Source organism: Cebus imitator, unplaced genomic scaffold, assembly GCF_001604975.1.
Source record: "Cebus imitator isolate Cc_AM_T3 unplaced genomic scaffold, Cebus_imitator-1.0 Scaffold122, whole genome shotgun sequence".
NCBI classification, from domain to species: domain Eukaryota; kingdom Metazoa; phylum Chordata; class Mammalia; order Primates; family Cebidae; genus Cebus; species Cebus imitator.
In genome coordinates, this window is record NW_016107437.1 from 840,802 (window position 1) to 846,451 (window position 5,650).

General features: G+C 44.3%; 1 pseudogene across 1 annotated transcript in view; it reads right to left on the bottom strand.

Moving 5' to 3' along the window:
• Window positions 1-5,341, bottom strand: part of LOC108312152 — a 15,857-nt pseudogene extending 10,516 nt beyond the window's left edge. Inside the window, exons 1-2 of the transcript XR_005202062.1 lie at window positions 5,251-5,341; window positions 1,445-1,544 (exon numbers count right to left, since the gene is read on the bottom strand). The product of XR_005202062.1 is annotated as a bromodomain-containing protein 7-like (transcript). The remainder of the gene's footprint in view (window positions 1-1,444; window positions 1,545-5,250) is intronic.
• Between the last annotated feature and the right edge of the window lie 309 nt (window positions 5,342-5,650).

Here is a 5,650-nt window from a genome sequence, read left to right on the forward strand (position 1 = left end):
CTACCTACCTAAATACCTATCTACATACCTCTCTACCTACCTACCTACCTACCTATCTACCTACCTCTCTACCTACCTACCTACCTACCTACCTACCTATCTACCTACCTATCTACCTACCTACCTACCTACCTACCTACCTATATTTATTATGGGAGATTTACAATAAGGAATTGGTATATGGGATTATGGAGGTAGAGAAGTTCTACCATCTGCCACTGGGAAGCTAGAGACCCAGGAGAGCTGGTGGTGTAAGTTCCAGTTCAGGCACAGGAGAAGACAGATATCCCAGTTCCAAAACAGTCAGGAGAGAGAGAGAATTTGTTTCCTTCCTTTTTGTCCTATTCAGGCCTCCAACTGATGGATAAAGCCCATCCACCATGGGGAGGGCTTTATCTAATTAACTCAGTTTACCAATGCCAATGCTAACGTCATCCAGTAATGCCTTCACAGGCATTCTAGCTGTATATCTGGGCACCCCGTGGCACAGTCAGGGTCACACATAAAATTAACCTTCACACTCTCGTTAGCTTCTGTACTCAAGCCACAAAGTTTCTGTGCATGGAGTATGAATACATAGATGGAGCTCTGTCAAGAAAAAGAAGGTAATGCTGGCCAGGAGACTTTAGATGCTGAATTCTGAAAACAACGTCATAGAAAGGCTGCAGTGACTTCTTTCCAAAGAAGTTAGTTCTTCTTTACTTTGTTTGTTTATTTATATTATTCCTCAGTGAGTCTTGTCTTTTAAAGCACAGGCTACAAACCGCCTTTTATTTTGCTGAGCTCCAGAAGTCAGAGGAAAAGACAGAGGCCTTGGTCCTCTAACATGAATTCTCAAAAGAGCTTATCCTGTCCCCACGGGGGTGAAAATTGGTTCTTTTGGGGAAACGGTGAAAAACAATCTCTTTTTATGTATAAAGCACAGATATACATAGACTGTATCAACAGATGCACCCAGTGTATCTATGGTTTTTCATGGGGGTGGAGGGCAGGCACGGTGGCTCATGCCTGTAATCTTAGCACTTTGGGAGGCAGAGGCGGGTAGATTGCCTGAGCTTAGGAGTTTGAGACCAGCTTGGGAAACATGGTGAAACCCCGTCTCTACTAAAAAATACAAACAAAATTAACCAGGCATGGTGGCGTGCGCCTGTAGTCCCATCTACTAGGGAGGCTGAGGCATGAGAGCTGCTTGAACCTGGGAGGTAGAGGTTGCAGTGAGCCAAGATTGGGCCACGGCAGTCCAGCCCGGGTAACAGAGTGAGACTCTGTCTCAAAAAAAAAAAAAAAAAATTTTTTTTTTTCATTGAGGGACGATTAGGAATAAATGTCTAAAATGACTCTGGGTGGAAGGAAAGAATAATAATGATTTTATAAAGATTAAAAAAGACAATTCTAAAACCATAAGTATCTAAAGCTAAAAGGAAGCACCTTTTTTATCTAAGACCTTTCAACGGGCACCTCAAGGACCTGGATGCTCAGAACTTCCTGAAGTTCACACAGGGATTTGGTGAGAGAGCCTGGCACAGAACAGGATTTTTTCAATCCTAGACCAATACACATGTCACATGTTTCATGCAAAATTTCATATATCTGTGAGCAGAGTCCAAGTCTCTGCATTTCATCAACTCACACCCCCCACAGAGATGACACTTTGGAAAGGAAGCAAATGATCTGTGTGGTCAGATTACACACCTTTGGGATCCTTCAGGAGAGCTATGTGATTTTACTCTCTGAATGGTGAGATAAGGAACAGTCAGAGCAGAGAGAAAACACCCAGAGAACTGCAATATCCGGGCAAAAGTGTATCCGGACTCAGAAGCCTCAGAACTCAGAGAAGATTCGTGCAGCTTAGGAAATAAGGCTTCTTTCTGACTCCTCACCCACTCTTCATGTCTCAATTTGACTCCTTCTTTTGCTGCTTAAAATCTATCCAGAAACTGAGGAGGTAGGGAGTGGAAACTTGGAAAAAGAAAAACGAAAATCTAGTGGATGCTAATAAACGTTTTATTTATCATTGGATAATTCAGTGTCATTAGACTCACTTATGTGAGTCTAGCTTTACAATTCTCTGACTGTTCCTTGTCTCATCTCTGAGAGCAAGACAACATATCTCTTCTGAAGGATCCCAAAGGTGTGTGATTTGACCATGCAGATCATTTACTTTCTTTTAAAAGTGTCACCTCTGTGGGGGATGTGGGTTAATGAGATGCAGAGACTTGGACTCTGCTCACAGATACACGAATTTTTGCATGAAAAATGTGGAATGTGCATTGGTCTAGGGTTGAAAAAATCCTGGTCTATGCCAGCCTCTCTCACCAAATCCCTATGTGGACTTTAGGCAGTTTGAGCATCCTGGTCCTTGATGTGCCCATCTAAAGGTCTTAAATAAAGGAGGTGCTTCCTTTAGATACCTATGGTTTTAGAATTTTCTTGAAGATAATCTCACAGGCTGGATACAGTGGCTTACGCCTGTAGGCAAGTGGATAATGAGACTAAGAGATCAAGACCATCTTGGCCAACAGGGTGAAACCCTGTCTCTACTAAAAATTCAAAAATTAGCTGGACATGGTAGCATGAGCCTGTAGTCCCAACTACTCTGGAGGCTGAAGCAGGAGAATCGCTAGAACCAAGGAGGCAGAGGTTGCAATGAGCTGAGATTGTGCGTGCCACTGCACTCCAGCCTGGTGACAGAGCAAGACTCCATCTAAAAAAAAAAAAAAAAGACATGTTCACTGACATGAGTTAGCTTTATCATTCTCCCCGTCTGTTTCACCCATTCATTTATTCATTCAAGTATTTACTGAGTGCCTAGTATGTGCCAGGCGTTACCCTCTACGCTAACATTGGTGGTGGGAAAGCACTAACACATAGTAATAACAATCAGATTTGGTCCTAACTCCAGGCAAATTTTAAATTTCACGGCAGAGCTAAGTAAAATAGGTAGACAAGCCTACCTTTTAATTAAATTATCTCCCATTCCCTGGCTGGCATGTGACGAGCATATTTTCTGACTGTGCAAGGAGAAATGGGCTGTGTCATATGTGCGAATTCCACTCTCCTCTGGCAGGCTTCTTAATCCATGTTTGAGGGCAGTCAGGACTAAATGAAATCATGGAAACAAAAAAATGAAAAATGCAAAAAAAAAAAAGTTTTAATTGGCTTACTCTGATCTACCTTCTGTGATTGTATCACCGAGTTGGCAGCTTGTCACTTGTGGTTGCTAGGCAACTCTGAGCGGTAAGGAGAACGTGTCAGCCTGTGTTTCCCACCCTGCTGTTGAGTCTCCCGGTGTCTGGGACTGACGTCTGGTCCTACCTGACCCTCCACAGGGGTCTGGATGCTTCACGAGCCCCATGAATAAGCCTCTGACCTGGTGCTCAGCGCTGCCTCATGGGGAAGTAATTGATAAAACTTCAGCCCTTATTCAACAACTTTTTTTTTTTTTTTTTTAACTAGAAATGGGTTTTCACCATGTTAGCGAGGCTGGTCTTGAACTCCTAACCTCAGGTGATCCCCCCGCCTCAGCCTCCCAAAGTGCTGGGATTATAGGCATGAGCCACCGCATATACACAATTTAGCACTCTAACTGTGACTTTGCTGGAATGGCCCCAGGAACCCTGCCCGAGTCTTTCCAGCCCCTCGGGTATATCAGCAGAACAGATGTGGAAGCAGAGGCAGGAGACACAGAATACCTGCATCCTCCTTCCCTGGTGAGCTATACGTACTTGGGAGCCCCATTCTGATGCCGTCTTTCCTATTCAGGCTCATGGAGTCCACAGAGTATGGGCGTTGCAGTCAGACAGAGCTGGGTCCACCTGTCACATATAAGCCAAGTGACTTTAAAGCATGTTTTTAGCCCCTCTGTGCCTCTGTTTTCCCATCTCTAAAGTGGAGCTGAGGTGGAAAGGTCCTTGAGCCTAGGAGTTTGAGACCAGCCTGGGCAACTTAGCAAGATCCTGTCTCTACAAAAAATAAAATAAAATAAAAACTAGCTGGGTATAGTGGTGTGCACCTGCAGTCTCAAAACTGTGGAGGCTAAGGCAGGAGGATCACATGAGCCCAGGGTTTCAACACCGAGGTGAAGTATTATCACCCACTTCACTCTAGCCTTGGCAACAGAGTGAGATCTCATCTCTAAAAACAAAACAAAACAAAACAAAAAATGAAAAAAAAAATGGAGCTAACAGTACTTCTATCCCAGGGTGTTGTTGAAGTTCTACTGGACAAAAACAGATGTAAAATGTTTAGTGCAATGCTAGCATATAGTTAATGCTCCACATTTTAGCAATTGTTATCCAGGCATCCAAGAAGAACTTTGAGGCATTTGTAGAATCCCGGAGCTGAAAAGGAAGTTAGCTAATGGTCACTGAGTCTCCTCATACCTTAACAGTCTGAGATCCAGAAAATCAAGAGTGTTGTACCCAAAGCCATGTCACTGTGATTGAAACTAAGGGCTCAGTTACCACCATAAAAATTTGCCAGGATTGGGTACAAAAATGAGTCCTTCTGCATTAAATGCATCTTGTAGGCAATGGGTAATAGTATTTGTATTGAGTAATCAGAGAGGCACTCAATGGACACAACTACTTGGAAGACAGCCTGTTTGGTCTAAGCATGTGCTTCAGACAGGGCCATGTCTCATAGAAGACGTCTGCTTATTTCCCTGGTGACTGTTTATTTCCCTGGTAGCTGATAGAAAAATGATCCACTCTCTTTACCATGGCATCCAAGATGCTACTTGACCTGGCTATGGCTCCCACTGCAGTCCAATTCCCCTCGTCTCCATTCATCTTCCTGTTGATACTCAGACATGCCGGGGGGCTCCTGCCTCAGGCCTTTGCATGAGCTATTCCCCTTGCTTGGAACACAGATATCAACATGGCTCCCCAATTCACTTGTTTCAAGCTGTTGCTCAAATATAATGTCCTCATGGAGGCCTTTCATGAGTTTCCTATGTAATACTGCTGCCCTCTCAAGCACTTTCTCTTTCCCTGCTTTTTCTTTATAGGACTTGTCACCACCTGACGCACTGCCTATCTATGTACCTGTTGGTCATGCCCAATCCCCTGCCACTACACTGTAAGCTCCATGGGGGTACAGCTTTTTGCATTTGGTTCATTGCTGTATTCCCAGTGCTTAGAACTGCACCTGGCACACATTAGGTGCTCAATAAACATTTCTGGGATACATAGAAACCTCTGTCTGTGAGGTTTCCTCTGCTCTGCACTGCCCCATGTTCATTTTCCTTACTTCTACACACCCCTCGTGATGTAGCAACAAGCATCACCTCCTTTGAGAAGTCTGTCCTCACCTCCTCCAACCGGAACGGGGACCTGGCCATGTGGCTCCATAGAATCCTGCACTTATTCCAGAAGGGCAGCCATCAGATTGTTGTAATAACTTATTTGCCTGGTATGCCAACAGAAGCTTGGCCTGTTCTACAATTAGAGGGGCAACAAAAGAAAAATAAGTCTTCCTCTGATTAACTTCCCTGACTGGTTTTCAGAGACCAAGCTTCCTGCCTCCCATTCCCCGCCCCAATCCCAAAGCATTTCCCTCTAGATTGAGCTACTTAAGGGCAGGGCTTCATGTCATCCATCTTTATACTCCCAGCATAAGTGCAGCTCCTGACATGGCGTAAGCGCACAGC